Here is a 27,700-nt window from a genome sequence, read left to right as displayed (position 1 = left end):
GCACAGCCATATCTGATTTGAGATTAAACCACTTTGACACACTTAATTGAAATGAGAATTTTCAGTGAAAATGAGCCTGGCTTAGGCCCGACTCCTAGGAAATGTAAACGGTGAGAAAATCACAATGGATGTGTGGATTTGAAGGATGATTGTAGCCCTGATAGGATGCTTACTCTGGCTGCCGCAGTAGCTTAACCAATTACCTGCTAAATGCAGGATGGATCATAGCAGGATAACCTGCAGAGCCACAGATAGAGCCTGTAGGTATACACGAGAGGGAGGTTGCTGTCACATTTTCTCTGTTAGAAAACGCCGGCTACGTGTGGGCGCATCTGAGGCCAGTTAGCACTGTTGTTGTTCTCATCAGACTGGGTCACCACGGGGACAGCGCTCGACTTATTGCACCTCCCTGAGCCTTTTTTCCACCTTGTTGAGCCTTTTTCTATTGCAGTTGTCCCCCATGCAAGCCTTTCCGATGGATGGCTTCCTCCATCTTATCCCTCAACAGTGAGACGTGACTCCGCTGTGTCACCGGCGGATCAGCTGAAGAGATCCCGCGCTGAATAAAACAAGACAGAGAACATCAGCATGTGACGGGGTACAAATTGCTTTACTGCCAGAGATCTTTGCTCCGCTACAGGTTGCAGTGTTAGAAACATGCATTGCACCTTGAGGTTACTGCGAGCTGTAATTCACCCCGGCACTTGATTTCCCTTGATAATAGCTGCAGCTCATGTCGGGTGGTTGGAATTTGTTATTTGCCCTTAAATAGAGAGATAGAAGAGATAATATATTCCTGCTCTACAAAGTGTTTCTCTCATCTGCAGTCATGCTTTCACTCCTTGTCTTTTAAATGACCTTGAAGGGCTTTGGCCCCTTTGGATCCACATGGAAGCCCTTCTGGAGAGGGCTTATTTCATATGTCAAACATTAAATATGAAACGTTCTGTATTTAGAGACTGTAAAGGCCATTTCTCACAGTAAAGAAATCAAGGCACTCTCACAAACCCAAGGCCACTGCAGCACCTGGGGAGATAGTTACATACTATGTTTAAGCCATGTATAAGACATCCCATAATTCAGCATTATTTGAAGCAACTCGGCGATGCCCTGCTGGCCGTGCCTACATGACGAATCAGATTAGGAACAATAGCTTCAACGTGGGGTCTCAAAGACCTCTCCTGGCCTCCGACAACCTGTGTTCTCTCAGTCTTCGTGTCTTTAGCTTGGTTGTCCTTCAGACTGAAAACACAAAGCTACATTGTTTTAAATTTTTTGAATTATGAAGTTTTCATATTTTGCTATTTGAAAAACCTTTCTTTTAAATGGAGATTTTTAATGTGATTTCAAAAGAATATTTTTGTATCGTAAAAATATACGTTTTCATAAAAGTCAAGTCTGTTCTTTAAAGTACGACGATGAGAAAAAAACATTGGGCAACTCCGGGGTCTGAAAATTGAAGCCAATGTGGAAGTGCCTTAAACTTGCATTCTTTCTAATAGCCAGCATGGGGCGACTCCTCTGGTTGCAAAAAAAAATTTGATTGTATAGAAGTCTATGAGAAAATGTCCCTACTTCTCACTTGATTTATTACCTCAGTAAAAATTAGTAGACAGGCGATTGAGACCATAAACTTGAGTTTATGGTCTCAATCGCTAGTTTCAAGTCTTCTTCAATACAGCATGATGTTCATTTGGTAAATTATGGTCCCATTTAGAGTCAAATAGACGCTAAAGCGGGGTATGTTTTAGGGCGTGGCTACCTTGTGATTGACAGGTTGATTCGGTCTGGGTGTTGTCTGTGTTTTCATCTAAACTTTAACCCTTTCACAGTGTGTTTTCAGTTTGTGAAAGGTAATTGTAACTTTTTCTTTTCAACTAAAAACGTCTTATTCAACAAGATGGCAACAGCAAAATGCCAAACTCGAGGCCTCAAAACGGCAGCCCACGAACCAATGGGTGATATCACAGTGACTACGCCCACTTCATCTATGGTAAAAACAAAACCCCAAAAAAAACTTAAACAGGGAAAAGAAACCTCAGGAAGAGCAACAGAGGAGGGATCCTTCTCACATGACGAACAGAAGTGCAATAGATGGCGTGTGTACAGAGCAAACAACATAATGAAATTACAATTTAGACACTCCATATGACAAACTGATACATCAGATTGTAAACATATATGAAAAGATGATCCAGGAGGATGTCAAGTAGCTTCCGGATGTCGCCAATCAGATAGCGCCTGAACAACACAATCTCCTATACACTGTGTAACCTAGAGGGCGGACAGGATACACAAACACACAAGAAGCAATCTCAAGCACGTCATTCACACAAAAAGGAGACAAACAAACATACAAAGAGAGACAATGTTGTCCTTGTTATATTCATGCCGATGAAGCATATTGATACGTCCAGGGTCACTACTTGTCAATGGTTTGTTGTTCCCACAACTCACCACATTTCTTTTCAAATCTGGTCCCCAAAGGATATTTCCCTGCATGTTCTCTAGAGCCTATCTTACATGGAAAATGAAACTGATTACACATTTTACCCAAGTAGAAATGCAATTTCAATGTGATCCCAGACCTCTGACATTTGAAGTAATATTAAAAATCTTGACTGGCCTTTATTTGAGAGCAGCAGGAACTTGCTAATTTTGTAGGGGGTCTCCTCTTACAAAACTCTGTGGCGCGACCTTCAACCCCCAATCCCCTTTCTCGTTGAGTTATGGCAGTGGTTCTCAAACTGCCCCCCAAGGTGGGCGCAGAGTCATGACAGGTGGGGCACGTGTGACTGCAGTAAAATGTGATGCGCAGTGAATGTTTTGATGTACATCCATGGTAGCAATGGTGTTCATTCAGACAGACAGTCTGTAGGTTTACAAAATTGACAGATATTTGACAGGGACAAAATTAAAAACAGACGATGCTTCGGAGACAAACAACACGACGTGCTCAAAACGCGTAATCAAAAGAAAATATGATGAAGTAGCGCTGGGCCGAGTGGTTCGAAGCTTCATTCATAACGTTGACATTCAAATTATTATTAAAATTACAGAAATATGAATTTAGCCTACCTTCCACCTTCTCTTCCCTCCGGGCAATCTGTCAGTCTCTGTAATTGCCTCAGTCCAAAAGTCAAATTTATTGAAAAAACAAAGATCGTGTTATTTCCAAAATTCAATACATGTCAAATTTTGCATGTGGAAATATTTCTTCCTCCAAAGCGGGGAATGACAGAAACAGTTTGAGAACCACAGTTATGGTGCCCTAACTATCTGTTAGGATTAAGAATGGAGGAGATTAAAGACATTCAAACCACTGACCACTTTTAGCCTTGCAGACTAAACTGTTTTTCATTGCTGGTTTCTCAGTTGTTTCACTGTCTTCCAACGATCACTGATTAAAAGTGCAGAGAGAGTTGGGAGGAGGATGAACTTCCAAAACTTCAAAAAAATGAGAATACGTGCTGACAAGTGAGTTTCGAAAGGACTGTCTGCACCTGGCAAATTAATCCTCGACTCTGTGAAATTGATCGCTGACCTCACCTGAGATACATTATGGTTACTTTGTGCTGCTGTGCAGGTAAATACTGAATAAAAGCGGAGCAGATTGTGACAGGAAACATTTCCTAGTAAGGCAGAGTCTACGGTAGAAGAAGAATGGGTTTACAATTCAGAGACTGCATCAGTGGGTGCGTCTTGGCTCGAGCTTCCAATCCGTCTTCTCTGTGTATCTGAAAAAGGAATGAAATACTAAAATAAAATGGCCTTTCTAATTTGAAAAAAAATATGATGCAGTGGATGCTGATTCAAGAAGTGAGGGAGCACAGATAGAGCAAGAGAGCAAGAGATGATCCCTATTGAAGCTAGATTTTCAATTCATGAAACACAAACACGACAAAAAAAAAAGCCAGCAAAGCGAATGAAATAGTCGCTGCTCAAGCTAACGCACGCACAGTAATTAATCTCCTTTTGGGATACAAATTGTTGGCCTGCTCCTGCGTTAACCTTCGTCAGGGTTGACACTGTGCTAATCTCTTCTCCTCTTTGACATTCACGCTGCCGCCGCCGCTGAATATGAGACACCGGGCTCAGAGTCTCGGGCAGAGATTGAAGAGGAGGGCCCATCCTTGGCCCTGTACTCCTTCACCCCAGTACCATCGCCTCTTTACTGACAGAGTAATTGAACGGCTGAGACGGTCTCATCTGTAGGGGGAAAGCAGGTAGAGAGGAGTTGTTGGCAGACCTCAGCGCGTTGACCTAAATGCTAGGTAGCAGCATATTAAGCAGTCCGGGACCTGAGAGCTGTGCATGTTTGAAAGGTTTGTTCGGTAACACTTTCTATGGTGCCCATGTCTATCATGCATCATACACATACTTATCATCTGTCATCTGTTTATAGCAATGTGTAATTATAGTTATAAGCATTCATAAATAATGATAATGCTTTGTAACAATAATCATAACACATTATAAAGCATTTTATAATGACTTATACGATCAAGTATCATAAGACTTCATAATTGCTGGTCACTCACTGACTCTTTTGGTTGCAAGGATCATAGTGTATTATAATTGGTAATACATTATAATCTTTCTTCTGTATGATTATAAGTTACTCTAAGTGGTCATTGTTTGCTTTAAGTAAAGTATAAATTCACTTTACAGAGTTTTGTGTGTTGTTCTTGCATAGATTTAATGTTTTTTTTCCCTCTTTACTTAAAGCAAACAATGACTACTTAGAGTAACTTAAACTCACAGTATAATGCATTATAGCAGTGATTATAATGCATTATAAAAAGATTATAATATATTACAACTATGGGAATTATAATACATTTTGATCCTCGCAACAACAACAGAAAATGTCTTATAATCACATTATAATGCATTATAACAGTGATAATAAAAAAATATATAATAATATATTATTATTAATATATTATTATATATAATATATAAAACATTATAATGTATTACAACTTTGATAGTTATAATACATATGATCCTTGCTACAAAATCATGTCACTGAGTGACCAGCAATTATGAAATATTATGATACTTGACCTTATAAGTCATTATAAAATGCTTTAATGTGTTATGATTATGGTTATAAAGCATTGTGAATATTTATGCGTGCTAATAACTATGATTTTACAGTGCTATAAGCAGATTATAATGTGTTTTAAGTATGTTTATAATGCATTATAGACATGGGCATCATAGAGAGTGTTACCATTTGTTCAGACAGAGAGCAAATTTTCACCTCCTGCAAATCGGACTGCTGCCCTGTCTGTGTTCATTCACCCCAAACAGCCAACGTACTGACTGTGCAGACATTAGCTGGCTGTCTCTGTAGTGATAGCTCAAAATGTACCAGCTTCTCCAGTTATTTTCCTCAAGGAAATTTAATTCACACCTCACAGTATTCATTTTCATATTTATTAATTTGCTTTTTTAGATGGAATTGCACCACCTCTAAAATATGCTTCACATTCAGTCCGAAAACATCTAACCAAAAAGTACCCACGTACACAACTAGATGTAAATTGTTTTTACCATTCAGGAACCCTTCGAGTGTTGCGATCAACACCAAAAGGCATGTCTTACAGAATTTTATATACTGTATCTATTTTTTCATCTTCAGCTTGGTAGCCTTTACCTTGCCTTTGCACGTACGGAAAGGAAATAGTAAACATCCCCTTGGAAAGTAGTGTTCAGCAGATGTCAGGATGCTTGTGGAGTGTAGGGCGCTGGATTGAGAGCGAAAAGATTAACTGTGTGTGTGTGTGTGTGTGTGAGGGGGGGTATCTTCTCTTTATACCTGCTCTTAGGAAAGATCTATCCAATCGCAACCCCCGTGAGACATTCAGCAAAAGTGCTTCTGGACTCACTTCCGCAAAATCCATTTCCCTTTAAAGAAGAGAGTGGTATGGCCTATGCATGTCAATAGGACAGTGTGTGTTTGGATAGAGGAGGGAAAGGGGGAGAGAGAGCTATAGGCACGTCATTGGATTACGGAGGGAGGCAAAGGTAGAGAGAGAGGGGTAACGGGGGGTGAGAGAAAACCCTTTCATCTCTTTCTGACGTCTTCAAAGACAATGAACCTCACCCAGTGCACTCTGCGTTGACATTAAACACGCCGCACGCGCACGCACGCTAAGCCAAACATCTAAGAGCACACGCACGGCGCAGACACACATGTATCTCCTCTCACATGTGGAGGATGAATGTCAACGAGGATACTATTGATAACCTAAAAAGTATTCGCTCCTCATCCCCAATGGTGCATACGGTCGTGCACGCGAGCAGTGGAGTGTATTCAGAAGCACCGGATTTCAAACGTAACGTGTCGGAGTCTCTCTTCCTGTCTCCGTCACTCCGTTGCCGACTTCACTGACGGGAGAGTACACATCAAAAAGAGGAAATGTGTTGAAGCAAACGCAGGATGTGGGCGGGAGGCAACTCAGAATCACGCTTGAGGATGATTTGACAGACAGGAAAAGAGAATTCTATCATTGTTATAGTGTCATTTTCATTGTTTTCATTTGCTCTAAAACAACACCATATTAGGTCCTTGGCTTTTGTTGACACAGACAGTTGTTGAAGCTCATGCAGTCTTGGAGCACACTAATTAGACATAGCCTCGCATATCAAAGTCACTCCCGGTCTGCTAGACGAACTGTGGTTGGTTTTGGCAAAACAATGACTCAGTAAACTGAGTTTAAAGCAGCAATTACTGATTTATTGATAAGTGCAGCTTTTTTTCGCCGATCCAACACCTTGCGAAGGCGTCAGGGGCGATGATTAAAACATGGATCAAAAAGCCCTGTAGGTATAGTTTTGACAGCGCCAGATTTCTCAGCGATCCACAGCCACAGTTTCAGCTAATTGTCATGTATTCTCATCATGAAGTGACAGAAACTCCGTCTGGCTCTGCAAGACAAAATCTGCAGCAAACAGACCAATTAGAGCCTGATGGACCCCAACATATGGAAAGAAATACATCACCATAAACGTATATCACAGATCTAATGTGGTGCTGCTACATCTGTTTAGTCATCTGCATTAACGCAGCAGTGGGTAGAGTTGGAGCAAATATGACTACAAAAAGTTATTTTAATAAAACAGTCACTTTATCCTGACAATAGTGCATGAGACAGACGGGAGGAAGACAACCAATCAGAGCCGAGCTGGAGCTTTGCCGTCTCTGAGCAGCTGTCAATCACTCGCAAACTCTGATCAAATGGTCAAACTAGACAACGCTGATCAAATATGAATCAAGATTCTGTTACTAATATTTTCAGAAACATCTTGTGGTGTACCGTTTAGCTGTGAAATGAGAAAGTTTGTGACCCGGCAGCCATGCTGAGATCAGTTGAGGAAATACCAAGCACCGCCCACCAGCCGGAGCACACTTTCTCATTTTACAGCTAAACAGTACACTACAAGACGTTTCTGAAAACATTTTATGCGAGAAATAGGCATTACAGTAACAGAATATTAATTCATATTTGATCAGCGCTGCCTTGTTTGACCGTTTGATCGAAGTTTGCGAGTGATTGACAACTGCCTCCATTGAATGAACAGCCTACAAGAACACTCTCTCTCTGAAATTACCTATGATTGGCCAAAGTTTCCTTTTTTAAAGCCTAAAAACAGAGCCATGAGGAGGTGCAGAAGTCTAGTTTTCTCTCAGAACACTTGAATTACAATGTGCTGAAAGGTTATCATGTAATTTTCCCCCAATGATGCCAAAATTATTCTGCGTACTGCAGGTTTAATAATGCATATTTATCAGTGTGTCGTGAATGTTAGAGCTCACTGGGTTTCTCAACATTCAAGTGGACTTGTTCACAGACTCGTTCCAGTGGCTGCATATGTGTATGTAACATTCTATTCTATAGTTTATCTGTGCTGGAGGCTCCTTGCTTGTTATTGTGAGCAAAACGTCTTCTAGCTATGTATTTCTCTCTCTCTCTCTTTTTCTTTGTCTCTCTCTCTCCACTGCTGTGAGTCTGCAGATTAAAATGCTGCAGGGCGCAGGGTGTCCATATGTTTGACTGTGTGTGTATATCTTCTGAGGGCGGCATTTTACTGCATTTGACAGACAGAGAGGACGCGGCGGTGTGATGGACAGGGAGAAGGTGAGCGGGTGACAGAACAGTTTGGATCATACTGTAAAAAGAGCAAACGCAGCATTTGTCGAAGTAAAACCACAATTTGCTTGCAAGGTGTTTTTTTTTTTTCTGCAGTAATGATAAAGCAGATAATTACGCTGCAGGCAGTTAACTGAGTGTGAAGGAACTTCTATATTTGTACTCATAATCATTAGCAAACACAAACAAACAAAAAGTAGTGTTTCCACTAGTATGCAAATGTATACCCATAGAAATGATATATTCACTACCCCACTGTGTCTAAATCAATGTGATTGATTTTGAAAATCCTGTCCGTAAATGGCACACTTCTTGTATATGATTCGACCTAAGTTCCTCTATATTGTGATATAAATGCAAAATTAGTAGAAGTATTTAGTCAGAAAACTAAACTAAACAGTAAATTTGACTTATAGTTAGTTAATCTCTTATCTCTTAGGTACTTATCCATAGTCAGTCTATTACCTACAGTAGATGACAGTTTGGAGAAACAGACAAGAGTACCAAAAGCAAAATGTATTTTAGCCACCTAAAAGAAAGACCCACCTCAAAAAATGTATATCAGTTTAAGTGTACGCTATATTCAGAATATTTTCTCCGGTCTACCTTGCCGTGAGGCAGCTATACAGTCTATGTTTCCGATGGGGAACTGAAGCCGTTATATATGCTCTCACCAAAGCAACCAGACTCCATTGAAAAAACCCCCCAGTAATTTTACCTCGCAGAACATGGGAGTTGCTGGTCTACCGCTGCCTCGATCGGTTAGTTTGTTAGTCGTGCAATCGGTCACCTGCTGTAGGTAAAACACTGACTATGGATAAGTACCTCATACAAGCCGACTTCAAAACACCCAAAGTATCCCTTTAACCTAGACAAACAGAAGACATACATAACAACATACAATTTACATAAATCCATTTGTAAAGGGAATAGTAAAACCTTTTTTCCTAGTTTGAACATACTAGCTAAAGTTAAAATGACCTTTGACCTGACATTATCATTTATAATTTTCTTCTCTCCGATCATACATTTTGACATAATCATAGAGCAAGGGTAACAAGGCAGGTTTTCCAGTAGAGCTGTTTAGAAAAATACTACACAGTACACCGCAACTCCCTTGCGTTGGTTAAAAAGGACCATCCCACCTGTTCTAATAAGATACTCTGGTGAGTCCAGAATTTATCACCTGTGATAAAGCACAGTGCCCTGTAATAAACAGAGTCAAGAGGCTTTAAAGTAGGGGGACAGACATGACATATATTATCAGCATAATCAAGCACAGATATTACAAAAAATCCACTTTTGACCTTCAATTTTCCAGTCAGGTGTTCCACATGGTACTTAAAAGTGAGTGAGTTATACAGAGGTGTTCATTATTTGTGGTGCAGAGTTAAAGCCAACATTTGCATTTGAGGCATTCATGAGTGTGTTGACTTTTTCTAATGAGTTGTGTAAGAGCTTCCCCAGCTGCACCGAGGTGTCCTAGGGCTGTTGGCCACACACCAGCTCTCAGCCCTGTCAGTTGGCTGTGTGACTGGTGTGCGTGAGTCGGGGGTAACAAGGTGACAGCGATGGTACCTGGGTGAGCAATGAGCAGCGAGGCGCACGCAGGCCATCTGTAGCGAAGCCTGTGTTACCGCTCAGAGGTCAAACGCAGAGAGGGATGTAAACCACAGGGCTGCTTTTATTCCTTTGGCCTAAATGACCCGCACCATCTCCTTTCATATAACTCCCCATCCAGGGTAGGATCATGTGATCCTGTATCTTATTGGCATCTCTGGATCCACAGAGGCTAACTAGATTTAACCTCTCAAAACAGACTCAGAGAGAGTCTCGGCTTACATAAAAGGGCCCGCGGCTTGTTTAGACATAAGGTAGTGTTTCCCAAAGTTCTGAAGACAGAAAATATAGATCGAAAACGTCACTTGAAATGGACTTAAATTCATTCGTAACAAACAATATTTCGTCCACAGTCCATGATGTTGATACACAGACAGGCTCAAGACATGATGTTGATAAATGACCGTGATAACCAAGAGCCATTCAATCTCCAATTTCACTGCCATTGTAATCAATGCTGAGCAAGTTTTCTCCAGCTCTATTCCAGTGTAATAATCTCAGATATCTGTAATTGCGGATGGTAATGAACAGTGATGCTTGGGATCAGAGGGTTCGTCTGATACGTGGCTGAATCAGTGGTAAATAAAAGAGCTGCTGCTGACGTTTCAGGGAACTGAGAGAGAGAGAGAGAGAGAGAGAGAGAGAGAGAGAGAGAGAGAGAGAGATGGTGATTCTCTCTTCTACAGGAATGCCAAGAGGTTAGCGGGACGGGGCAGGTGTTGAAGATAGAGTGCCGCCATCAAAGCAGAGATCTGTGTCTGCTTGTTGTCACAAGCAGGCTACCAAAACCTTTCATCTGTCCATGCCCATGCGTGATCTCTCACATGTGCCCTGCCATGGCTATAAATGTATTTGCTGTGCAACTCATCCGTACCAGCCATGTCAGACAAGAGGGACTTCAAAAGCTAGAAAACGCAGATGCAGTTTTATCTGCATCCAACAACCCACCGGCGGTTCCACGTTTGTCCCCGTGACCCCCAAGCGGAACAATGACGGCGCGCCAGCATCTTACAGCCGATGTGTTTGTTCTTTAAATCAGAACAGAGCAAAAACAAATAATGCAGCATAACAATAGATGTAATGATAGCTCCGGGTCAACTGCTGTGGCCCACACACTTTTAGCTTTGCATCAGCCGGCGGCACAACAAAAGCCTCGTCGGGATCTAATGGGAAATTCAGGTTTGATTGCAAATTTCAAACCTGAGTCTGCGTGGCTGAGTGTGTGACACATATTTCCCATTACCACTTTGAATCCTGTAATTACTTTCTGGGCCTTCCGAGAGGCTGGCACAGGAGTGTGTGCACACACCAGGCAGCCCCACTCAAGTACACTTTCTCTCTCGTCTGCCCTCTTTGGCAACATGCAACATTGTTCATATCCCGTGGAGAAGTACAGTATCTTAGTGCGACACGATTGTTAAGCTCGAGCAGCCGGGACCCTGTCTGGTGAAGCTCACGGAGGTCTGGAGAAAATCTCATGACAAAATGTGAGAGCATGACACCTCAGGTACTGTAATCCTTAGACAGATATTCGACTGTGAGTTTGAAATGTTAGCCTCGGGAAACGGCACCTCTAGTTGGGCACAAACAAGTTCCCTGCAGGGTAACATCATTGGTTATGATTTAAGCATTCCACTATGTCTTCACAGTTTTTACTTTTGCTTGAAAGACCAGGGAAAGAGGCAAGTTTACATGACAGTAGCCTACAATTTTCCCTGCTGCTACGTTCAAATCCATTCATTATAGACTTAACCCAGTGTGTACCATAGACTGTATATATAGTTGGACGCTCCGCTTCCTCCCACTATACAAAAGTGAAGCCAAAATATCTCGGATACAGGATCTGCCATCTTGAGATTTTTACGTAATTTGGAGCCAGAATCTGCGCAGTAGTAATCGGGGGGCTGGAGCCTCATTATCGAGGTCCCGCCCACACACCCGCCCGAGGATATCACAAGTTGAGCACCGTCGTAGCTTATTAGTTTGACCCACCGAGCTTTTATGTTAGCACCACGGCAGCTGTTTGGCTAGAAAGACACAACAACTAACCATATTATCTACATTTATGATCGAATTGACTATTACACAGACTCGTGACGGTTATGGAAAGTTAAAGTTTCATCTCCTCTCTTGTACAATCCCGACAATTCACTTCATTCAGAGCAGCTGTCAATCACAGCTGTGAATCATGATGTCTGACTCCCTTCTTATAGCATCAAAATAACTAATTAAAACCAAATTTATTCGAAAAATGAACACTTGAAAATACATCAGCGTGATAGGAACTACCTAAAATGGCAGAAACCATCTTTGGGAATAATTGATTTGACATTTAGTTTGGCCCATGTCCCATCCTTTAACATGGAGGAGGCGGGCTTAATGAGCAATACTGCAATCGGGATGTTTTGGCTTCACTTTTGGGGAGCTGTCATGTCATCCATCTTTATATACAGTCTATGGTCTGCACCATATGTTCTTGCATGTGCAGTGCTCCTTTGAAAGCAACATCTTCCACCCTCTTCCTTACTCTCCTGCTGATAAATCAGCATTAGCAACTCTAATAAGCACAGGTAAGCCCTGCCCACCAGTGGTCCATTGCCAACAGGTCAGAGCCAAGAAGCTCCGCTACCCCGCCTTCGACTCCATATGGCCGAAATTTGAAATCCAGTTTGTCCTGGAGGGGGGTAAACGGAGCGGAACTGACCCCAGAATGGACTCATCATAGGTGTGATGGCAACAGATGAGGGAGTTTAGTCCACATGGCCTCCCTTTGCTCATTAAACCAGTCTGCACCTGTGTTCCTGCTGCACAGCACATCTGCCAGCCATAGCCCCGCTCCTCCTTTACTTTCCCCTCTGCAGCCCTCTCATGGGGCGATGCACCGTAATTCATGAATATAGACGCGCATGCATCTCACTTTTAATCCTCTCGATCAAACCTTAAGTGCACCCGCTCCTCATCAGCATCTGTTCATGTGCTGATTATATGATATACAATATTGTGTATAGTATCATACCTGCTAAAGGTTAGACACTGGATAAAACGTCAAACGTGCAGGCCTCCTTATCACACCCAGACTCTCGATTTGTTTTTCTTTTTCATTTTCTATGATTTACACAGTGAGGCGTATACAGTGGCATACACGTTCACACATAGAAAGCAATATTGTGCGATATCTACACAGCAATGTTACAAGTGTTGCTATAAAGAGAGGGACATTTACTTCACAGTTAATGCTATAATAATCATAATCATGTTTTTTGATGCTATAATTTTGCCTGGGTTGCTGTAATACTGTGTCTTTATGTCTGCTCAGGTGTGTAATCTCACGTAGGTAAACCTTTCTGACCTATCACAGCCACTTGTTTGGAGCATGCTGTGATTAACTGGTCTATGCTTCCCAGACACAGCTGCAGCTGCAGGCGGGAGCATTTTCACTTCACGAGCAGCCTGCGAGTTGTAACCGCATTTTCTATTTTAGGGATGAATCCTCTTTATTTTGGTGGCATGCTGTGAAGGAAGGAGCACTTTATGTATAGTAATGTTGAAAAAATCTCATGAATGGAAATGTAAAGACTTTTGGACATTTATTATTGGAGTACGTTGTTTGGGAAATGTTGATGACACTATTTTGTCACTAATAATCACTATCTCTTTGAGGCCGATATCATTCTAGCAGTGATCATTCAACCTTACTTTAACGTATCACATTTCTGTCCCACATGTACGGAAGTCCCTGAAAGGCAAGTAAGAAAAAAAAATGTGGTGATTCATTTTCTAAGTCTGATATAAATTGTTTTCTTTCCTCTGCGTATGGCTTAAAAACAGGTGAAAAACATGTTTTGCCAGGATAATCTTTCTAAGTTCCATTTTTTCACCTGTGAAACAGGTAAAGATGGACGACATGACAGCTGTGAAACAGCTGAAACAGGTGAAAACAAGTTTTGCCAGATGAAAAAAAAAAGTTTTGCTAGGTTCATTTTCCTAAGTTACTTTTTTTCATCTGTGAAAACAGGTGGATTTTTTTTTTCAGGCTCATCTTTCAAATTTTTTTCATCTAAACCAGGTGGATTTCTTTATAGAATCATTTTTCTAAGTCACTAACTGAAAATAATTTCCACCTGTTTTCACAGATGGAAAAAAAAAGATAGAAAGATGGAAAAATGATCTTGGCAAAACTTTTTTTTTCACCTGGCAAAACTTTTTTTCACCTCTTCTCAAACACAGGAGAAAAAACAATTTAGATCAGACTTAGAAAATGGAGGACCAGCATTTTATTTTTCTCGTTTGCCTTTGAGGGCTTCCTTACACATACCATATCTCTCATGGAGTAATTTCAATACAGGGTACAATGTTGAATAAAACAGCACTATGCTGAGCACAATGCTTTTTTCTATGTTCTCATGTAAGCTTTGATCAGTGAGAATATATATAAAAGTATAATATTCAATATTTTTCAATCAGCCATTATAGTTTCGAAGCCGTGTGGCCCAATTTGCTCCCATCCACTCATCTTCATGTCTCTCTGAACTCGGCCCTTCTACTCCAGGAAGACAGCCAGGCCGAGCTCCAGAGCTTAAATTAAATGCATGTCCAATATGTTTTTCAAAGAATGGCGCAGCAGTAGCCCAATAAGCTATTCATATTAACTTCTGCTTCTCGTGCATCAAAGAGAGTGCTGTCTACAGCAGCCATGTCCTCGTGGACCACTAAAGAAATGTGTTTTTTTTAGCATTGATCCTGCTGCTTTATGTTATCCGTGGAACTGTTGCACCAACTGTAATGAGACCAACATAGACTCATCACCGCCAGTACACTTCACGCATCCTGTATTTGTTTATTTTCTATTGTTAATTTCACAGTTTGCTCTCATCACAACAGCCAATAGTGGTGTGTTTCCCACCTGGTGCACAGACAGCGCCTGTCTTACGTCTGTATTTGTGGTGAGCTCAGTGGCGTTTGTCATACATCATCTTCTCTGTGTTTGGCTGCGCGGGACACAGCTTCGCAGAACCGAACATGATCTCCAGACAACTGCGACAGAAGGCAAACAGCAATCCACGGTTGAATTGCCACAATCATGTCAAGAGGAGCTAATTTTCCTTTTCTCCTCTTTTTCCATGGGGCTTTTATTGTTGATGTCAGAGCTGCGCGAGGAAAGCCAGACAGACATGTTTATTTTACATTTAAGGCGGCAAGCCTCATCAAGGACACCAAACAATCACGGCCTGCATTCTTCTTTCTTTCCTTTCACGGTAGGCAGAGGAAGGGAGATACTAATGAGATGAGAAGAACGCTACATGAAGACGCCAAGCGTATTTTGGCCTATTAAAAATGTGCATTTTCTTAACATCATTAGGGGGAAAAACTGGTGTGAGTATGTACGTGTGGTGTGGTGGTGGTAGTCATGGTGATGTGCAGAGGTATCTGTAAGGGTATGGATGTACGTGTGTTTGAGAGGCAGATACAGCTATAGAGGGCGGGCGAATGACTATGAGAAAAGAGGCAGCCATTTCATAGTAGTGGATTATGGCACAAGCTGTTGTTGTTACACCATTGGCCTCTGTTGAACAATGAAAAATAATGTCAAAACATGCGGCGACAAGCTGGACAATGGCCTTATCTGTTCACATTTGGGGAGCTGTGAACAGATATGAAATGGGGGACTGAGGCTGCTCCAAGGAGGAAACATGACTCTACTGTGAACATTAGAATGAAATTACTCTAAATGTGACAGCATGGATTATGGTAGTAAAGTGTGCTGCAATATGTCAATATATGTCAAGTCAATATTTATGCACCGGAGCGTTATTCTGTCTGCTTGCTCCGGCTGACATTTTCTAATAGCTCTGAAATGTATGCTTAGGCAACTGAGGGATGGAAAGGAAAATGAGGGAGAGAGGGAGAGGAAAGCGCTAGAACAATCCGAGAGGACATGGCGTACATAGCTGCCTCTCAGATTCCATTAAGGCTGATGGCGCCCCCATAAAGCTGCTCTGTGCTTTTCCCTGCTTATGCTCTATTCCTTATTCAACACACAAAAGTGACGTTTGAACCTGACACATTCAGGCCACGACTGGTTTAGGCTTTCATACTCTCGTATTTCTGTCGTACGCATAACACTGACTCACTGAAATACAGACTGAAGCATTGCGATTCTTGTTCAGCACCATGAAAGGACAGGGCCTCAAATCCTCTGTGGAGCTGTCCATGGTGCCGACAGAAACAATGCAGCTCTTGCTTGACTCTAAAGCTTTGCTTACCCCCTACAGCCATCCGTGTGCCATGTGTCCATACACTCTGCCTGGTCCAAGATGGCTGCTTATGCAGTGGCTGGATGTGATAATAAGAGGGATGGCAGGCCCCCCCGGACTCTCACGTTCTTTCCTCCTGTCTCTCTCAGTACCTGTCACTGTTAGCAAAGGCTGTTCCTGCCTGACAGCAGAGTTTGCATAACGCACACAGCAACACGTAACATAATGACATTAAGTCAATTGGCCAACAGGGTTATTTTACCTAAGCAAGCACACATTTTGGATTGATTCTTAGACAGGACAAGCAAGGCAAATGTGATCATACAGACAGGCATGAATGAACATGAGAGAGCAAATCAATGTTAGTTTTTCAGCGGGTCTGGAGAACAGGAGAGAAGAACTCACATCAAGTTTATTTGCATACCCAAGACAGTCAGTGAAATAGTCACGAAATTTAATCTATTTGATTCGGGTACATAGACACAAATTTCCTTTTTTTTCGTGACGCTCAGCATGACTTTCAACAACGTATTTTTATGGCGTTTTACTACGAATATCCAGCAACATGTGACGCACATGTCAATTTCCACTCAAGTCTTTTCAAAATAAAACTACTCACTTAGGTTTAGGAAAAGATCAACTTGGTTAAGCATAGGCAACAAAACTACTTAGTTAGGTTTAGGTTAGATTGCAGTTTGAGTTTAAATAACACCGGAAGTGGCCTAACCTAAGTATGGAAGTTACTTGACAAAACTATTTAGTTAGCTTAAGAAAAAAATCGTGGTTTGGGTTAAAATAACTCCGGAGGTGTTGTAACTTAAGTATGGAAGGTACTTGACAAATTAATCAACTCTGACTTGTGGTTTCACACAGGACGCGAACACCAGGCTCCTGGGCAATAGTCCTGTGTTCTTTGACCCACACATTCACCCCGAACTCCCTCCTATGCGGCATTCGCCACTCTTTATACTTCCCAGTTTACAATTATGTGGATGACATACAAATTAATTTTGTGCTGACAATCACGAAAAAAAATTGAAATTTGTGTCTATGTACATAAATCAATACATTAAGTTTCGTGACTATTTCACAAACTGCTGTGCGACTGGGCTGGCATACCATAGTCCAGTATCACATACAGTATTTCAGTGGGCTTTTCTGCATCAGCAGTTGTTTTTGGCACAAAGAAAGCATGCAAGCATGTATGTGTTTGTGGGTGTTTGCTTGCTTGTGTGCAGTATTCCTGTGTGTTTTGATTACGGCTGCAACTAACAGTGCTTTTCACAACTGATTAATCTGTCTAATTATTTTTGGATTAATTATTTAGTCTAGAAAATGCACAAACACTATTTAGTGAAGTTATGAAAAATACAAACACAATTTGCAATGCTTGTTTTGGCAGATCAACCCTGCAAAACCTAAAGAGATTCAATTAACAATGATATCAAGTAGGAAATCAGCACATTTGGAAAAAACTGGAACCAGCAAATCTTGATAAAAGACTTAAAGGGATAGTTTGAGTGTTTTGAAGTGGGTTTGTATGAGGTACTTATCCATAGTCAGTGTATTACCTACATTAGATGGCGGTCGGATCATCCCCAGTTTGGAGAAACAGACATGAGTACCGGCACCGGAGCAAAGCAATGTACTGCTGTGGATGGGGCTGACAGCAAAACATATTTTAGTCACCTAATAGATTGGTTTCACTTTCAGTTCAGTTGCCTGTCGGAAAGTGCTGTCTGATGGCAAGATAAAGTGATGAAAATATTCTAAATATAGCGTAGACTTAAACGGATATTGATTTTTTTAGGTGATCTTTAAGGAGGCTGAAATACATTTTGCTGCCGGCCCCGTCCACATCAGTACATTGCTCTGCTCCCGTGCCGATATGCCTGTCTCTTTCTCCAAGCTGAGTGCATGCTGACCGTCATCTTATCTAAGTAATACACTAACTATGGATAAATACCTCATACAAAACCCACTTCAAAAATGCCCAAACTATCCCTTTAAACAGTTAATTGTTGCAGATTTAACCGATAATTTCTTTGTCGATCAACCAAACGATGAAGGTTAACTGTTTCAGCATGCGTAAGAATACCCCAAAACTGATCTAAAGCCAGACAAAAGTTTTCTGTCCCACAGGCACTGTAAATGCTGATATAGAATGTGAAATTTCGACAATGAGTGACAGCTAAAAAAAACAGCAGGCTCCTTTCTATAGGGGAGCAGGGCATTCAGCAGAAAAAAAAAAGAACAAGGACACAAGCAAGAAACAAAAGAATAAAAATACCCATTGCCCTTGAGGAGAATAGAAAAGATGAAAAAATGACAGATGGACAAGGAGTTTATTTTAAACCTATTAGGAAGGGACACGGCCATGCAGCAAGTAAATGTCAGAAAGGAGAGGAGCAGAGGAGATGAGCAGTGGTCCAATGGGACATGTACCACGGCATGGCTAGTAGGTCTTTAATGGGTACAGTCTTTTATCGCTGCTGCAGTGGACTTCATTTGCTGTTTCACAGACCTGCAGGTCTGCTTTATTTCAATGGCTGTTATCTACACCAGGGGCAGGCAGGACCAGCCAGTGTCAAAGCAAATCTTACATGTTTATGCCACAGGACATAAAGCAGCTTTTGTTTGTTTGAAGCCATAACAATGCTGACAAATGACATTGTTTATCAAGTACGCAAAGAGAATAACTTAACTGTTGTTTTTGGTGAATATATCTGATATCTTTTAAAGAGGACCCATCAGGCTCATTTTCAGGTGCATACTTTTTCATTTGGGGTTTTTACTAGAGCATGTTTACATGCTTTAAGGCCGTTACACCGACAGCGTTTTATACGTGCAATTAATTTGCACGTCAGTATATTTTTGTACTTTCACACAGAATGCAAATATTACATGGTGAAAAAGCAACGTCATTTTTTTTCAGAGCAAGGTCGATTTTCACACCGTGAATAAAGGCATTAACCAATCACATTGTGCGAAACAGGTTGACAAGCGCCTATATTTCAACAACAACACGGAGGCTCCGTAGTCCGAATCAGGACGGCAAACTTTATCACTCCTTTTAACCTTGACAAAAGTAGCGCAGTCCAGATCCACTCCCTCCATTCTCACCTTTCACAATAAAATCCCTAGACATATAATATTCGCAGGTGAGTATTTTGCATTTTCGTGTTGTTTACGTGTCATGCTGTGCAATGTTCAAAAAACGTTTTATTTTTTTCTCAAACCGGCTGTGCTGCAGCCCTGTTTGCTCTGATTGGTCAGCTGGCCAACTGTTGTGATTGGTCAACCGAAACAAACTCTTCGGACTCTACTCTGGCTCCGCTCTGGCTCCGCTCTGGCTCCGCTCTGGCTCCGCTCTAACTAGCTTTGTTTGAGGGCATGCCAAACTAGCTGCAAGGCAGGTATTACACAAATGTGTTACCTGGTGACATCACCATGTTACGGAAGAAAAGGCAGGACTTCAAGCAAGGCGTTTCAGGCAGTTCAGGACCAGTGATTCTTTCTTTTCGGCTTTGTAACTTTGCAGACCGTTTACGTGCACAAAAAAACTATATAACACTAAAGGAAAGGGAAAAAGCACAAAAGCATATAATAGGTCCTCTTTAAAACCTTTGGGCTGCATTGAATGGGCAGTTTTGATAGGTTGTCTGCAGTACCTGTAATGCCTGTCACCATAAACACCATCACTGTCTCACAGCAGAATGAGTGAGCCTCGATGACTGATGCCCATTATGCAGCAGAGTGCAGCCTTGCGCTCCCTGGGGTAGCGGAAGAGTGGACAGAGAAGGACAAAAACATGTATCAAGTCCCAGGGGGTTGATTCTCAGTCTATGGTCATGGACCGTAGAGTGGGGTGGGCAGTGCTGCTGACATTTATAGCGCAGTGTGGATGAGGCAATAGGAGTGAGAGACGCAGCGGAAGGCCGGTTGCCGGGTGATGATGGACTGACCATGGTGCAAAGCGTTGCTTCTTCTCCTCCCTGCCCCTTTGCCACCCGCTGTAGCCAGGATTGATGAGCACGGGCCAGCGAGGAGACACTGGGCTAGATTACAAACATAGCGCTTTGTCTTGTGTGCAGCAGTTCTTCAAAGTATAGCGCTGCTCCCTTTAATTGGTTGCAATCCCTCCGAAAATAATCTCCGTGCACGGCCAGCACGTGTTCTGTGTTGTTCTGAGGGGGGGAAGGGCTGAAAGAAGGGGGGAAGGAGGAACTTTGGGTAGGAAAAGAGGCAGAAGTAGCAGCATCTGAAAAACTAACAGCTGCAAGAGTTGCTGGAGTGTCTTAATTTTCTTTATCATAACCTCACTGCTGTGTGTGTTTTCCAAAAGCAGAATGAAACATTCAGACTTTGCATGGCCTAGATTCAACGTTTTTTTCTTTTTTTTTTCCCCAAGTCAGGGCAGAAAACATGAAAGGTTGCGAAAAACTGTTAAACGCAGCTTGTTTAGTAGCACCAGGATTGATAGGACTATTTTTGTTGTTGTTGGAGAAGGAAAAAGGATTGACCACAAACTATTTGAATTACCGCAGAGATTGAACTTGAGCTCTCTCATCAGACGAGGATGAACGGGAAAGAAAGATTAGAGGAGAGGTGCTGCCGGCGTAGATTTTAATAATTCCCCCCTTAGAGTAGCAGGTGCGAGTCATACACAGGTGCTCACTTTTATTAGATCCAAGAGTTGTATCCTAGCAACCTGGGCTGTGGGAATAGGCTGGACCCGCCCATGCCCTGGGGGCTGCTGGGATTGAGATTCTGATTAAGGCTTTAGGCCAGTCGGAGAGGGGATTGCAAAGTCATCAGCGCTGCTCTTCAGAGTTGTGGGAACCTGGCGGCTCTCGAGCCTTGAGGGTCCAAAACTCAGCGACCATTCAAGAAAAAACCTTGATGACTCAGCAGGCTACATCCTCATAGCCTTGTGCGCTCTGAGGAGGATTCACAAAGCTAGAACAGAGAATTTAGAGCATGTTTAAGCATATTCTTACACAGCAGGGGGAGTCTATGAACTTGTGTTTGTTCAAAAGCCTTTGAGCGCGGGACTTTGTTTGTATTTTTATGTATTTCCGCATGTGAGGATATATATGCATGCGAGCGTGTACCCTCCTGTGAGCGCTGCGCATTTATTAGTTTTAATGTGATTCCTGAATCACAGAAGAAGGCTGCTAATGAAGCTCAATGGGTGTTTGGGCCGCAGCTAGTCTTCTCCTGCTGTTTACTGGCTATACCTCCCCCCATTTTCCACTAACTCCTCCCTCGCTTTCTCGCTACGTTTGGGAGAAGCACCAGTGATGAGGGGACGATCAGGGGACAGCCAGGAGAGGAGGGATTGGAGTGACAATAAAAGGAATTAGGTTGGCGTGAAGAAGAAGGAAGCCAAGTTTGAGGAAACAAAAGAGGCTAAATGGGCAGGGAGGAGAGACGGAGTCAAGATGCGAGATATGTGATGAAACAGATGTCAGACGGAGTCAGCGTTAGTGAACGTGGCTGCATGATAAGGAGTGTGAGATAGTGACGGAGAGAAGGAGCAAAAGAAGGGAGGGAGTAAAAGGAGGGAGGTAGATAATATGCTGACCCACTTTGCAGACACCAAGCTGAGATCCTAACCATTGCGGCAATAAATAACACACGGCAGGCCGGCAGAGCCTAACAGCTGCTTGGTGGCAGTCCGCCCCCCCCTCCCTTCGTCCCCTGCCACCGCCTGGCCTGCAGCCTCCACCCTCCACCCATAACCTCATAACTCTACCCATCACATCCGCAGCTCATATATTCATACACCCCTAGAGCACTGGGTGTTTTTCTTTGTGTATTTGCATGTGTACAATCAAAACACGCCTTGGGGCATGTTAAGCAGACAGTGGGGTATCTGGGATTGTTCTTTGCAGATCGATGTGGACGTTTACACAGAAGCACGGGTGCTGTGGCATAAATCCTCCTGTTTGGAGCAGATAACATAAATAAGATAAAAGATAAAGAAAAAATGGAATCAAAAGAGATGGGTGAGAGATGGAGAACAAAGCCACACACATACACAGGAGTCAGGGCCTTCCTGTTAAAGTGATTATGTCCATCGCTTATACTTACACGGTATTTTTTAATAAATAAATGCTGCTTGACGATACAAAGATTAATGCAGTGTATTAATGCAGTGTACTGTGAAAAAGGGCTGTGTTGTGTTGCTTGTCAAAACAATGTTGGCTGCAGCTCAGCATTTTCGCAGCGGTTTAAAGTCTGTGGAACAACTCAATTCTTTCAACATTGTTGCTTTCAGGAACCATTGATTTGCACTGTTTTGTGCAGCAGAGTCATGTCCCTCATGAACACAAAGGCACATTCATCAACGTATATGACAAAAGAACACAAGACTGAGGCAGGCTATTTGCTTGCATTTAATGGCAACTGCAGTATATACTGCGAATGTATGTTGACACCCAAATGGGATTCCTGGACGTCTCATTCCCAAACCGTGGGCGTTAATGTGCAGCTATAATTGCCTTCACTATTCAATGAAGGCTTTACACAAGACTGTGGAACCTGTCTGCAGTAATTTGCTCCCATTAAGTCACAAGAGCATATTAGTGAGGCTGGCCACTGATGTAGGGAGAAAAGGCAGATTTCATTAACAAAGACCACGCCAATAATGGTGTGGGTTTGGAATAGTTTATTACATTATCAAGATGAAGGGGCAAGAAAACAGAGGGAATGATGATGTAGGAGGGATGTGTTAGGAAAGAGGATGAGGGATGAAGGAATGGGGGTTTAGAGATGAAGGGGTGAGGGGATGAGGGTTGAGGGATTAGGGCAGGGGTCAGCAACCTGCGGCTCCAGAGCCACATGTGGCTCTTCAGCTCCTCTCCAGAGGCTCCCTGGATTTTTAAAAATGGAAATGAATAACTTTTCATTTTTATTTATCATTGTTGTAGGTCTATGGTATGACGGAGTATTAGGGCCACATTGAGGAAAAAAAAAAAATCAGAGATTTCGAAAATAAAGCCATAATATTACGGGAATGAAGTCCTAGGTTTACGGGAAAAAAAGTCGTAATATTATGAGAATAAAGTCTTAATATTATAAAGTAGTAATTTTACGGTGTATTTTCTTTTTTTCTCGTATAGTTTTAACTTTATTCTCGTAAACTATGACTTTTTTTTGTTGTTAAATTATGACTTAAACTTGTGATTCAACAAGCCATTCAGATTTGGCTCTTCTTCCGATGTCACATGCAGGCTCATTAGAATATACCGCCGCCCCAATTCCAGTACCTCCACCCACAGCTTGAGAACTACCTTTGCAAAGGTGCACCATATTTTTCTCGCAAACCAATCAGAGCAGACTGGGCTTTTTCAGGAGGGGATCTTAAAGAAACAGGCGCTAAAACGGAGCATTTCAGGCAGAGGGTGAATACAGACAGACAGTGTGAGAAAAATAATGTGTTTTTTGAACATTAAAGCATGTAAACTTAGTAGAAATCCAAAATACATGAACCTGAACATGAGCATGTCCTCTTTAAGATTTCCCTTCATTGGAAAAGTACAGAAAAGTATGTGACAGAGCTGTCTACAGCCATCCCACAGTATATAGGGAGGTTTTGTGTTTGCAGCTGCTCCTGTACTGAATTTGTCATCAAACACAAAGGCGAGCATGGTGTACTTTAGAGACCTGTTCAAAGCCAAAGCTGCAGTGACTAGTGTGTCTGGGTGTGTGTGTGTGCTGGATGGGCGTGTGAAGCCACTTGTCCTTGGAAGGGGGTTTAGCTCTGGTACTGGCAATCAATCAATAAGCAGTGTTGTGTGAAGGGGTTACGGAGACATGGCCCTCTCTCCTTCTCCCTCCATCACCAAAAGAAGGCTGCCCTTTCTCTAGAGCACACAGAGGTGATTCTACCAACATGAGAACAACCAACACTCTTCTTTGTACAGGGCATCTGTAGCACAAAAGCAGTGGACTTATGACCATTTTCATGATATCTGATGTAGAATCAACAAAACTAACCTCATTCCCTTATTTCTGTGCAACATTTTATCGTAGATTCCAAAATGAAAGTCCCATGAAAGTGCAGAAAGTGTGTGAATTATTCCTCATTCTCTAAAGTAAAACAATAATAATTGCTTGTTGGCTGAATGTTGGGCACTTGAGAGCCATATTTTGTAAAATACTCCAATTGGATTTACAGGCACATAAAATATCTTTTATTGATTGCCCACCCGTGAATGTTTCGTGATCCGTTCAAAAACGGTGCCATAGAAACCCCTCTAAAGGACAATGTTCACACAATGTGCACAATCTAAATGACTAACAGGATTTCCTGCCAAGACACTCCATCCATTTACTCTATGAGGTAATTACTAACCTTTGTGATTACAATAACACAATGCGTGGAAATACAGTAGGCAATTTGAGGCATTGTAATGCCGAACAGAAGGGCTGATGAACACAATCCCTGTGTTATTAGAAACCGGCTATTGTTAGATTAGGAAAAAAAAGAGAAATGAACAAGAAAAGATGAAGAAGCTGCATGGGGTTCTGGAGAAAGAGGAGAAAATTGGAGTGATGTTTCTGTGAAAATATCAAGCCTCTAACAGAACTGCTGACCCACACGCAGCAGCATCGTCAAAAGCAAAGCCACTCCGTGATGTTTAAATGGACTGAATAGGTTGCGTAAATGCGGAGTGTTAAATTAATTCTGTGCGTTTCATTTGCAAAAACTTTGTCGTACGTCTGCTCGCATAAAAGCTATAATTGGTAGGCTAAAACTCAGCTTAGGTTTGGACTCTTTTCAGCTGCCATCTTTGCTGTGATAATATCTAATCACATTAAATATCTTCAGATCTTCACTTCTTTTGTGTGTGTGTGTGAGTGTGTGTGTGTGTGCGTGTGTGTGTGTGTGTGCGCAGGGCCGGCTTAAGGCATTGATCATAGAGGCGGTCGCCTAGGGCGTCACCTTCTGGGGGGCGCTGGTAGTTATAATAACAAATAAAAACTGCCGAGGGCACCCTTCGTCATTTTCTGCATTGAGGTAACACATGAACAAATCAATAAAGAAAGAAAAAATACACTTTTCACCTCTGTAACTCTTTCTTCATTTTTTTTCATCTGCTTGGCCGCACTTATTTGTTAATAAAAGTGTAGGTTGTAGTGAAACTGACTAAACACTTTCAAGCCAACAATATAAGCTCAAAACCATCTTTTTATTTATATTATAATTAGGGCTGTCAATTGATTAAAATATTTAATCATTATTAATCGCATGATTGTCCATATAATTAATTGCGATTAATCGTAAATTAATCACACCTTTTTTATATGTTCAAAATGTACCTTAAAGGGAGATTTGTCAAGTATTTAATACTCTTACCATCATGAGAGTGGGCAAATATGCTTGCTTTATGCAAATTTATGTATATATTTATTATTGGGGATTAATTAACAACACAAAACAATGACAAATATTGTCCAGAAACCCTCACAGGTACTGCATTGAGCATAACAAATATGCTCAAATCATAACATGACAAACTGCAGCCCAACAGGCAACAACAGCTGTCAGTGTGTCAGTGTGCTGACTTGTCTATGACTTGCCCCAAACTGCATGTGATTATCATAATGTGGGCATGTCTGTAAAGGGGAGACTCGTTGGTACCCATAAAACCCGTTTTCATTCACTTATCTTGAGGTCGGAGGTCAAGGGACTACTTTAAAAGTGGCCATGACAGTTTTTTCTCGCCAAAATTTAGCGTAAATTTGTAGCATTATTTAACTCCTTCGCAATAAGCTAGTATGATATGGTTGATACCAATGAATTCCTTAGGTATAGTTTCATACGATACCAGTATCGTCACTCTAGTTTTAAAACTGAGCCCACTGCAACCTCCTTCATGAAAATAAAAATCTAGATTTTTCTCTTAAAACCACTGTGATGTCTGATGTGTGTTGCGGTTTACGGGGCTAGGATTAGGGTTCTGGTGGTTGAACCCTAATCCTAACCCTAGCGGCAGCCGGGGGGGCTCCAAATATGAATTTTGCCGAGGGCACCAAAAGGGCTAGAGCCACCCCTGTGTGTGTGTGAGAGAGACAAACGGGCATTGCAGCTTCAGTGCTCTCAGCTGTACTCTTTGGCTATCCTCTAAGTGTAAATGAAAAATAAAAAAACCTTCAAGATCACACTGTCTATTATTTGGGTTCCCAGCAGGGAGGATAAAAAACAGAGAGCGGCATGTCTTACTCCTCTCAGCAGTGTTGAGAGGAGACAACATAAATCATCTAGTGTGTCTACATCTCCGTGATGGATGGCCAGCAAAACGTATACAGCAGTCTACGTTTTGATCGGTACCTTCGCACTGAATCGACAAAGTTATATATAGACATGATTCTCTCCCAGTTCCCCTCCACTCTTACTCATTGACGGAGATACAGGTATTTTTTGTGACATGCTGTTCTGATGGGCTGGCTCAGGGCTGGAGATAAAGTGGATACAGATAACATGGCTGACTGTGCTGGAGGAGGTGAAACAAAGTGATGTCAGGCAACCTAAAGTCGTCAGAAAGGCCACGGATCAGCAGAGTGATAAACGATGCCGTGCCACCTGCGTAACGCACCACAGTTTTTGGGAGGGCTGTCTTTTGATTTATGTCCTGATGTTTTCCTCAAATGGCGTGTTGTTTCCTTCATCGCCATCATAAAAGGTGTTTAATGAGGACGGTGTGCATGCAGCGACTGCTGACAGAGCGTAAGGCCCTCTGGGGTGTGAAAAGTGCAGCAGAAGAGAAGTGACTTGGACAGGTTCATTATTTAGTCCAGTAATGCAAAAATCAATTCATCAGATCAATTTTGACTGGGATTTCATGATCGTTTTACTACATGAGAATATTCATCCAACTTTTATCAATGGCTGTGAGGAGTCTCGCCCAAGGGAGCACTGATATAAGCATGTGAAATCTTCCTTTCTTTTTGCACTGCATGAATGTAGGTGTTTGTTCTTCACATAGACTTGAAATATAACTTAAGTCTACCTAAATTACTCTCTGTGGTATGTTACTTACATATTTAAAGTATATTAAACCAGCATCTATAGCATATTAAATGTATTAATAGCTGTCCAAAAGATAATGCATAATATCATTTGTACGTAAACACAAAGTACTCGAAAATAAAATCCACTATCAGTGTGAAAAAGTCTACTTACGGTGTACCGTATACACGTAATCACAACTTAATGGTGTACCAACAGTTAAGTGTGTGCAAGTGTAGGAAGTAGAGCTGTCATAATATCAGATTTTCACTTAATGATTATCATGGCCAAAATAATTCACGATAACGACATTATCGCGATATCTATAGAAAATGTGGGAAAAAAATCAGTCAAATTCATCTTTACCTTTGTTTATTGTGCGTTTTGTCTCTGTTTGGCCATATGAATTATACTCAAAATAGGAGTGTAGGGAGGCGGAGAGAGAGTCTGTAACCATAACTGTTAACATAAAACGATTTAAGAGAATTATTTACAAGATATTATCATATTTGTATTATTAACATGATATCAATATTTCATTTTTAGATATAATGGTTATTGTCAATACTGGTATATCACGACACCCCTATAGTAGTAAGTAAGTGCGTAACTTTAGTCAACATTATTAACAATATATAACTATA

The 27,700-nt window shown here is 41.7% G+C and overlaps 1 protein-coding gene and 1 long non-coding RNA gene across 2 annotated transcripts in view; one reads left to right on the top strand and one right to left on the bottom strand.

Moving 5' to 3' along the window:
• The window catches only part of rtn4rl1b (reticulon 4 receptor-like 1b), a 180,959-nt gene that overhangs the window by 38,687 nt on the left and 114,572 nt on the right, over positions 1-27,700 (top strand). The window lies entirely within an intron of this gene.
• On the bottom strand, positions 8,678-27,237 carry LOC119490986. The gene is made up of 3 exons (XR_005207515.1): positions 27,227-27,237; positions 21,962-21,966; positions 8,678-9,274 (listed from the first exon to the last, which is right to left on the bottom strand). It is a non-coding gene; the product is annotated as an uncharacterized LOC119490986 (long non-coding RNA).

The sequence above is a fragment of the Sebastes umbrosus genome, chromosome 7 (genome assembly GCF_015220745.1).
Source record: "Sebastes umbrosus isolate fSebUmb1 chromosome 7, fSebUmb1.pri, whole genome shotgun sequence".
Lineage (NCBI taxonomy): Eukaryota > Metazoa > Chordata > Actinopteri > Perciformes > Sebastidae > Sebastes > Sebastes umbrosus.
Note: the sequence above shows the minus strand (reverse complement) of the source record. Positions and strands in the feature narration are given on the sequence as shown.